Genomic DNA, 10,151 nt, shown 5'->3' with positions numbered 1-10,151 from the left:
GGTGTAATAGTTTTGGGAAGAAAATGGAAACCATTCTCCCTCTGCCAGCTAAGGTATAGAATGGCAGAAGATGGGAAGTTACGGCGGAAACGTGATTACACCAACCTGGATGTAATTGAACGGGATGTGCGCTCTCACTGCAGTCAGTGGTGCAAATTTTCTTTCGTCTTTCCGTGAGTTGGTCGGTTTGCTGAGGGCACTGTTCTCGGGGGGTTTTGAGCTCTAAATTATCATCTTGCGAGGGCAATGCTCCCAGATTTTTCCTGCTGTCGAAGAACACTGGAACAATTTAAAAACGGGATTCGTTGGCCGACTTTTCATTGAATTTCATATCTAATTTATTTTCTTATTCTTTTTCATTTCAGGTAAATGAGCTTACAGTTCAAATTTCACTTGAATCAATTGTCTCACTCGGTAAGTACGTATCTGCCAGGAACAGTATCAAATAGCTTTCATCAAATAGAAATGTATCAAACAAAAAAAGTTCGAGCAAACAAGCTTGAAAAAAAAAAATAAAACATTCGCAGATACTGGAATTGAGCACATACTTGAAGACTTTTTTATGTCTCCATCAAACACTGCCGCTCAATCAATCGAAATGACCTTCAAGGAGAATGTTTGCTGCTGTGAAATATACGAAGTTGTGCATATGAACCTTTTGCTTGCTCATTCAGATTGCCTTTTACGGATCGGGCAAATGGTGGCCCCAGTGGCCTAATGGAGAAGGCACCGGCCTCCTAAGCCGGGGATTGTGGGTTCGAGTCCCACCTGGGGTAATTTTTTTATGAAAACCGCAGTGTACAAAAAAACGGTCGCAGTAGAAAAAAAATGCATTTCGAATCAATAGGATGAAATTTTTCTACAAAAAATATCGATTACGATTTAAGCAACGATGCCACAAAAGAAATGATTTTCAATCTCAATTTTCTTTTGTTTAAATTGAATGCACTAAAAAAGAACAACATGGATTCACTTAGCTTAGTTGTTTAACCTTCCCTATGTATAAAAATCTTGAATTTTGAACTGCGCTGCTCGATTAACATTTTTCGGTGCGTTTGTTGTTGGTTTGGAGCAGTTCCAAAATAAATTGAATTTTTGAACCAATCTTCTCCAGTTTGTATGAAACTTCGCGTAATTGTTTGTAATGGGCAATGATTAACATTTTTGCTTAAATTTTGCCAATTTGGATCTTGTAAAATTTTCATAACGACGCTTTGATTTTTTTTCAAATAATTGTAGTACGGAAACGGCATTTTTGGTCGAAGTTTCGTCCGAAACAAAGTTGTAGAGAAGAATAATGCCAAATCTGGAAAAAATAAACACACCAATTATTACAAATAAAATCTCAGAAAAAAATCATTTGAAAATGTTTTGAATGATTTTTGAAACTAAATTAAAAAAAGGCTTATGAGAAATGCAAACTTTCGAAATATTCAAAACCATGGACACTTGTAAACTGACGAAAATTCTAGAACAAGAACTTTTGGTTCATTTTTGGAACCTTTTGTTAGTATGCTATTTTGTGTTTTTCTTAACAGAAAACGTTTCAAACGTTTGAAAGTTAACAAAAAAAAAATTAACTTTTACTACAGGGTGATTCAGAATAACTGTCACCGATTTCACAAATATGCAATTCTCAATGGGTAAAATGGGTATATGTTCAAGTATTTTTGTTTTAAGTGTATACACATATCAGCTTGTATTGATAGTAGGATTTGAAATTTCATTCGTTTGTGATTTCAAACAGCCATTGACGTCCAAATGGAGCATGGCATAAATCTGTAAAAAAATCGTGTGTTATCTTTTAGAAACTGAAATCTCTTCGAAAGAATGTAACATTTATTTTTGCATCATTATAGGGGTACAAAGGAACCATGCTTGGATAATCCGTTCAATATCAGAGCTTAAACGCATCACCGGGACTCAAAAAGTGCTGAAACTAAAGCGTGCGTGCCAGCTGTGGTTAATTTTCATGACAAATGTGGCTGATAATTAAGGTAAAGGGAGAGAGATTTGAAATAAACTATGCTTAGTTGAAGGTTATATATCCAGAATATCTGGAATATAATGATATCAAAAATTCATGCAAGCGTTCAATCGTTTTGACCATTTTTAAAAGGGACAGCTATTCCGAATCACCCTGTAAAGTTCTTGTTGTACGATTTTTGTAAATTTTTAAATTGCCAGCATTTAAAACAGTTTGCATTTTTTATGAGGTCTTAAAAAATGAAATTCGGCCAAGGATATTTTTAGATTTTATTTAGCATTATTTTTGTTGTTTTTGCTGGAAATTACTAAAGGCATTTATTTTTTATTTTTTGATCCACTTTGTCTCAGATGTCTTTTTGATTAAAAGTGCGGTTTCCATACTACATTTCATTCAATAATTTCAAAGACACCATTTTAATTTTTTTAGTATTTTTGGTTGTGCTCTTTTGCTAGTTAATAACATTTTATTAAAAAAAATTCAGAAAATTTGTTTAATTAATTGTAGTATTAATGCAAACATAAAATCGATAATCGCAGTTGGGCGCTTATGATTCTTAGCGCCAGGGTTACTTCCACTCACTTGCTATAAAAAAATGTTTTCCGGAATTATGAAATCATGAGATGGTATAATGATAATTAGTATTTGTAAGCTACAAGAAGAGATCGTAAAGTACGTGTTTGACACATCAAATCTGGCAATATGCTTTAAGTGCGTCACAATAATCGATTTTACGACTCGTGAGCGCTCACTCTGAGTGAACGCTCACGAATCATAAGATTGCTGATTGTGACGCCCTGAAAGCGAAATTGACAGGTTTTATGAATCAAACACGTACTTTACACCCTCTTCTTGTTACTTACAAGTACAACATATCATTATATCATCTAATGATTGCATAATTCAGAAAACATATTTTTTATAGCAAGTGAGTGGAAGCAACCCTGCTTAGCGCTAATAGTATTTGGATTAATTTAGAATTTTCATTCCACTGCGTCCTAGCAAGAAGTACGGTCGACTTAGTTCGCGCCCCGCTATTTTGGAAGTTTTCTCGCTATTCGCTTGATTTAAATTGTCAGTTTTTTCTCGCTTAGAGTTCCCAGCTAAATAATTAACTAAAAGTGAGTTTTTTCTGAGAAGAGAGTGTGTTTTCGGCATCATCGGAAGGAAAATTGTTTTTACGATTGCCAATTCGCCAACCATTTTGCGCACCATCGGTGCGTGGTAACGCATACCTGCACACGGATCATCGTCATCGAGTGTCAGCATCTGCCTTCGCATTTACACCGCTCATCTATCATCGTGTGTTCAGCTGAGTGCCGACCCTCACATAAGCACACACCAACGAAGACCGCCCGCACACGCTGATCGAAGATCATCCACGCTGCGCGTCGCTCCGCTGCTGCCGTTTATACGCTCGGTGGTAGTAGTATAGGATTATCAGATAAGTTTTTGTTCTTGTTTCTCTTTTTCGCCCACAGTTAAATTTTAAGTTTGTGTTCTGTGTTTGTAGTTTTTTTTGTGTATTGTGTCCGAGTGATGATCGTTTCAGTGGTAGAGCGTTTTTCGCTCCCACTAGTACGGCAAAATGGACATTTTGTCGCAAGACGAAATGGACGTTTTGTCGGAAGATGACACCACTTTGCCACGCGATGGCAAGAAGGGTCGAAAACGTACGTCATCTCTCCCTGGTTCATCGTCTGAGTCTTGCAAAGGACAGGCTCAGATAAACCCCCGGTCGCGAGCCTATCCAGATGACTCGACTGGCCCATGGGTTGTCTACTTTGAGCCCAGAAACAACCCTTTGAATGTAATGCAAATTACTAATGATCTGACGAAGCGATACTCGGCCGTGACTGAAATCACGAAGGTTAGGCACAATAAACTTCGTGTCTCCGTCTCTAACCTAAAGCAGGCTAACGAGATTGCTGCCTCCCAGCTCTTCACGCTCGAGTACAGAGTTTACATCCCAGCTCGTGATGTGGAGATCGAAGGTGTGGTCACCGAAGCGAGTCTGACCCCCGAGATCTTGGAGAAGCAGGCGGTTGGCCGTTTCAAGAACCGTTTGCTTCCTCCGGTGAAGATACTGGATGTCCAAAAACTGGGCTCAGTATCTGTCAGCGAGGGTAAAAAGAGTTTTACCCCCACAGACTCGTTCCGTGTGACCTTTTCTGGTTCAGCCCTTCCTCACTACATCGAGCTGGGAAAACTTCGACTACCTGTGCGTTTGTTCGTTCCCCGGGTCATGAACTGCCAAAACTGTAAGCAGTTGGGACATACGGCCTCCCACTGTGGCAGCAAGGCACGCTGTTCCAAATGCGGAGAGAAGCATGGGGATGACACCTGTGCAGCTACCGCACCAAAATGCGTGTACTGTAAGGGAACTCCTCATGGTATCTCGTCATGCCCGGTGTACAAACAACGCGGGGAGAAATTACAACGCTCACTTAAGGAACGTTCCCGGCAGTCTTTTGCAGAAATGCTGAAGACGGCCACGCCATCGACCAACGACAAAAATCCCTTTTCTCTTTTGTCAGATGACGAGACTGACTCTGACTTGGCTGAGGAGGGAACTTCTTTCTGTTTTTCAGCACGGAAACGAAAACGCATCCGTTCGCGGAAAGTTGAGAATGAAGAACCCCAAATCAGCTTGCCCAAATCAAGGAGTGGTGGAAAAAAGGAAGTTTCTACTCCTCCTGGATTCAGAAGAACTGACTATACCCAGGATTTTCCACCTCTCCCGGGGACATCCAAAACCCCTGATGTCCCATTTTTAAGAACAGAAGCCCCTTCTTCATCTGGGTTGTTCTCATTTGATAAAATTGTGGACGATATTCTCAAGTACCTGAATATTTCTGATCCTCTCAAAAGCATTGTTCTGGCAATGCTTCCTACTGTGAAGACCCTCTTGAAGCAATTGACATTGAAGTGGCCCCTCATTGCAGCAATCATTTCCTTCGATGGATAATTTTCCAAACGAGGTCGGGGATTTGATCACAATTCTACAGTGGAATTGTCGAAGTCTTATTCCTAAATTAGACTCTTTTAAGTTTTTAGTTCACAATAATCATTGTGATGCATTTGCTCTTTGTGAAACTTGGCTCTCTTCAGATATAGATCTTCCTTTTTATGATTTTAACATTATTCGACTGGATCGTGAGGATTCGCGTGGAGGAGGGGTACTTTTGGGGATCAAAAAGTGCCATTCTTTCTATAGAGTGAATCTTCCACAATTTACAGGTATTGAAGTTGTCGCATGTCAGGCTATTTTTAAAGGTAAGAGCCTTTGTATTGCTTCTGTTTATATTCCTCCTAGAGCCGTTGTTAATCGAAAACAACTTTCAGATATATGTTCGGTACTTCCTGCTCCACGGTTGATCATGGGAGATTTCAATTCCCACGGTACAGGCTGGGGGGAACTGTATGATGACAACCGTTCTACTTTTATATATGACCTCTGTGATAACTTCAATATGACAATACTTAACAATGGAGAAGTAACACGTTTGGCTGGACCATCTTCGAATGGAAGTAAATTAGACCTCACACTTTGCTCTAACTCATTATCGTTGGATTGCACGTGGAATGTGATCCAGGATCCCCACGGTAGTGATCACTTGCCGATCAAAATTTCGATTGCCAGTGGGTTCAATCCGTCGGAACCCGTTAACGTCGCGTACGACCTTACCCGTAATATCGATTGGACAACGTTCAAGACCGCGATAGAGGAAGCCGTGTCGTCGGTAGAAGGGCTTCCACCGTTGGAGGAATATAACTTCCTCTCCAATCTGATCTTGGACAGCGCGCTTCGAGCTCAAACTCGGCCGGTTCCTGGAACGTCTTTCCGTAGGAAACCGCCTTCCCCTTGGTGGGACCACCAATGCACTGAGGTTTATCGTAAAAAGTCCGACGCGTTTAAGCTTTTCCGGAAACGTGGAACACCCGGGTATTTCGAAGCGTACTCGGCTCTTGAACGCGAACTCAAGAGCCTCATCAAAGCCAAGAAACGCGGATACTGGCGGCAATTCGTGGACGGATTATCGCGCGAAACGTCGATGAATACGCTTTGGAACGCGGCGCGAAGGATGCGTAACCGGTCTTCGAACAACGAGAGCGAGGAGTACTCAGATCGTTGGATTCTCAAGTTCGCGCGAAAAGTATGTCCTGATTCCGTGCCGGCACAGATGATTCCTCGCGAAACGACGAATTCTGTAGACGAGATCAGCCAGCCTTTTTCAATGCTGGAACTCTCACTCGCGCTCCTTTCGTGCGGCAATTCGGCTCCGGGGGCTGATAGAATCAAGTTCAACTTGTTGAAGAACCTCCCAGACGTCGCTAAGAGGCGCATGTTGAACTTGTTTTGTCAGTTCCTGGAGCTCAATATTGTTCCGGATGATTGGAGGCAAGTGAGAGTTATAGCCATTAAAAAGCCTGGAAAACCCGCTTCAGATCATAAATCGTATCGTCCCATCGCGATGTTATCGTGCATTCGAAAATTGTTGGAGAAAATGATCCTTTTTCGCTTGGACAAATGGGTTGAGACGAACCACCTACTCTCAGATACTCAATTTGGATTCCGTAGGGGCAAGGGAACGAACGACTGTCTCGCGTTGCTTTCCACAGAAATTCAGTTGGCTTTTGCTAAAAAAGAGCAAATGGCTTCTGTATTCTTGGATATCAAGGGGGCTTTTGATTCAGTATCCGTTGAAGTCCTTTCAGACAAACTCCACGCTTGTGGCCTTTCTCCATTAATAAATAACTTTTTGTACAATTTGCTGTCAGAGAAACATATGAGCTTTTCTCATGGAAACTCTACAGCTTCTCGATTTAGTTACATGGGTCTCCCCCAGGGCTCATGTTTAAGCCCCCTTTTGTACAATTTCTACGTCAGAGAAATTGACAATTGTCTAAGTGACAACTGCACGTTGAGACAACTTGCAGATGACGGCGTAGTGTCTATGACAGGGCCCAAAGGGGTCGACCTGCAAGGACCCTTACAGGATACCTTAGACAATTTGTCTACTTGGGCTATTCAGCTAGGTATCGAATTCTCCACGGAGAAAACTGAGTTGGTCGTTTTTTCTAGGAAGCATAGCCCAGCACAACCAAAGCTTCAACTTTTGGGTAAACCGATCACTCATTCTATGTCCTTCAAATATCTTGGGGTCTGGTTCGATTCAAAATGCACCTGGAGATCCCACATAGAGTATCTGAGACGAAAATGCCAACAAAGGATCAATTTTCTCCGAACAATTACCGGAACGTGGTGGGGAGCCCATCCGCAAGATCTTCTAACGTTGTACCGGACAACGATTTTATCGGTTTTAGAATACGGTAGTTTTTGTTTCCAGTCGGCGGCTAAAACTCACATCATGAAACTGGAACGTATCCAGTATCGTTGTCTTCGTATCGCGTTAGGATGCATGCACTCGACTCATACGATGAGTCTCGAAGTGTTGGCGGGCATGTTGCCACTATCGGATCGGTTCTCGGAATTGTCCCTCAGGCTCCTCACCCGTTGCGAAGTTATGAACCCACTGGTAATCGAAAACTTTGAAAAGCTTCTTGAGCTGAACCCTCAAACTCGTTTTATGTCATTGTACTACGTGTACATAACACAGGATGTCAGCCCTTCACAGCATAATCCTCATCGTGTATGCTTCTCCGACTTCGGCAATTCAGTTAGTTTTGATTTATCTATGACGCGGGAGATTCATGGGATCCCAGAACATCATCGTTCCATGATTGTTCCGTCAATTTACGCTGCAAAGTTTGGCCAAGTTGATTCCGCAAGATCGTTCTTCACAGATGGATCACTAATAGGGTCGTCCGCTGGTTTTGGTATTTTTAACGAATTTCATAGCGCCTCTCGAATGCTTCAAGCTCCTTGTTCCGTATATGTTGCTGAGCTGGCGGCAATACATTATACGCTAGAAACGATCGCCTCACTTGCACCAGATCATTATTTTATTTTTACGGATAGTCTCAGCTCTGTCGAGGCTATTCGCTCTATGAGGCCGGTAAAGCACTCCTCGTATTTTCTCATGAAAATACGAGAGCTTTTAAGTGCTTTATCTTTAAGATCTTTTGTCATCACCTTTGCATGGGTCCCATCTCATTGCTCGATTCCGGGCAATGAGATGGCTGACTCACTTGCTAAGGTGGGCGCTATGGAAGGCGATATTTACGATCGACAAATCGCCTACGATGAATTTTTCTTCATTTATCGTCAACAGTCACTCGTCAGCTGGCAGAATAAGTGGAGTGAAGGGAGTTTGGGACGATGGCTATATTCGATCATCCCTAAGGTGTCGAAGAGTTCTTGGTTCAAGGGGTTGGATGTGGGTCGAGACTTCATTCGTATGATGTCTCGCCTCATGTCCAATCACTACTCGTTAAACGCTCACTTGTTCCGTGTTGGGCTGGAGGACAGCAATCTCTGTGAATGTGGACAAGGTTACCAGGACGCTGATCACATCCTTTGGTCTTGTGCAGAGTATCGTGGAGTCAGATCACATTTTTATGATTCCCTTCGGGCTCGAGGTAGACAACCTAATGTTCCAGTTCGGGATATTTTGGCTAGACGCGATCTGGAGTTTATGAAACTCATATATGTTTACTTTAAGGATATTAACCTTAGATTGTAAGTTTGATTAACCTTGTGTTTAGTTTGTATTTTGTACGTGTGGGTTTTTTTTCAATATTTGTTTTCAAGATGAATAGAAATAATTTCATGCTTTAGGATTAATTAAATAGTTGTATCGTAAACCACATTTCAAACCTCCCTTTCCCTTTTCCCATCCAAAAAAAATTGTAAATCCCCACTAACCTCGAGACAACCGCGAGTATCCGGTCCAGCTCCTTTAACTTTAAATATAAGAAATCAATAATGTATAACAAAAATGATAACTCGGCTCTGTAAAGTTTATTCGATTGAGCCTGTACAAATAAAGTAATTAATTAATAATAATTTAGAATTTTCTTGCATTAAAAATATTTCTTGAAATATGAACAAATTAGCTGCGATCTTGATCGCCTTTAATAAAGTGGGTTAAAAAAAGCCTAGCTGGAACCTCCAGCCATTGACATATGAGAGCACTCCTAAATGACCTATTGAATTATAAATTATGTATGTATTCATATGATGCAATACTATACCTAATGACAGTGATGACATGACATACTCTTTAGTAATAATTGAGATATATGTTGATTAGATACAATATAGGCATTTTAAAATGTATTGTAGGATTTGATCCTTGTCTTGAAGTACATTTTCAATCATATATATCAGCAGCTTGAAACATCACTAATCACGTCTCCAAGTGGTTGCCCTAATCCTGATGTGTCACATGTGAATCATAAATAGGTAATGGAAAATTGTGAATCAAAATACGTTGACTGCGCAAGGAATTTATTCAAGCTGAATACAAGCTTATTCGACTTGTAATATGTTTATTCAGCTTCTATTCAGCTGCTATTTGGTAGATATGTGTTGGAATCTAACCTGTACAATAGACCTGTTCATTTTAAACGAAATGTTCCGAATGTAACGGGTCAACCGTGATTACTGTTTGTCATGTTAATTTGTACTTCTGTGTAAATTTTCAGCAAAATCGATGATGATTTAGAGGTGCTTCAAGTTAATTTTATGTTTTTAAGGTAATTTACGGCTTACAATATTTGTATCTCGAGACTGAAATAACGAAAACTGCTGTAACAACTTTCATAGCAAAGTTTAATGTGTCATGTATCAACTTTGTAACCAAAGGTTGACTATTCGAAGTGATTTTATTGAAGTTTGACTTAGTTTCATGCTCGAAGATATCTTAAAAAGTGAAGAATTTTAAAGTATTTGTTCTACAAATTTTCCACCCATATGATATAAAAATGTGTAGTGTACGGCATAATGTTCCTCATATTGTTCTAGAAGTTTCGTTCCAACATAGTTTTCGTGTATATTTCATAGATTGAGAGATAAAAATCAGAAAAGAGGCCGTTTAGCTAAAATTCACAAGACAACAGAACCAATAAAAGTCAATTAGATTGACAGAACATAGTTGCATTGCTTTTCAATGACGACCGATGACTGTTTCATTGATATATGATTTTTTCATAAATATGAATCCTCAGTAGACGTGTTTTTTTTATCAAAGGCAAGTGT

The 10,151-nt window shown here is 40.3% G+C and overlaps 1 non-coding gene across 1 annotated transcript; it reads left to right on the top strand.

Annotated features, from left to right (window-relative positions):
- The first annotated feature begins 703 nt into the window (after positions 1 to 703).
- Positions 704 to 776, top strand: TRNAR-CCU (transfer RNA arginine (anticodon CCU)). The gene has a single exon. It is a non-coding gene; the product is annotated as a tRNA-Arg (tRNA).
- Positions 777 to 10,151: the final 9,375 nt, after the last annotated feature.

This window comes from Ochlerotatus camptorhynchus, unplaced genomic scaffold (assembly GCF_037179485.1).
Source record: "Ochlerotatus camptorhynchus isolate MF236.1 unplaced genomic scaffold, CSIRO-AGI_Acam_v1.1 ptg000196l, whole genome shotgun sequence".
Classification (NCBI taxonomy): Eukaryota; Metazoa; Arthropoda; class Insecta; order Diptera; family Culicidae; genus Ochlerotatus; species Ochlerotatus camptorhynchus.
This window is presented reverse-complemented; position numbering and strand designations above follow the sequence as displayed.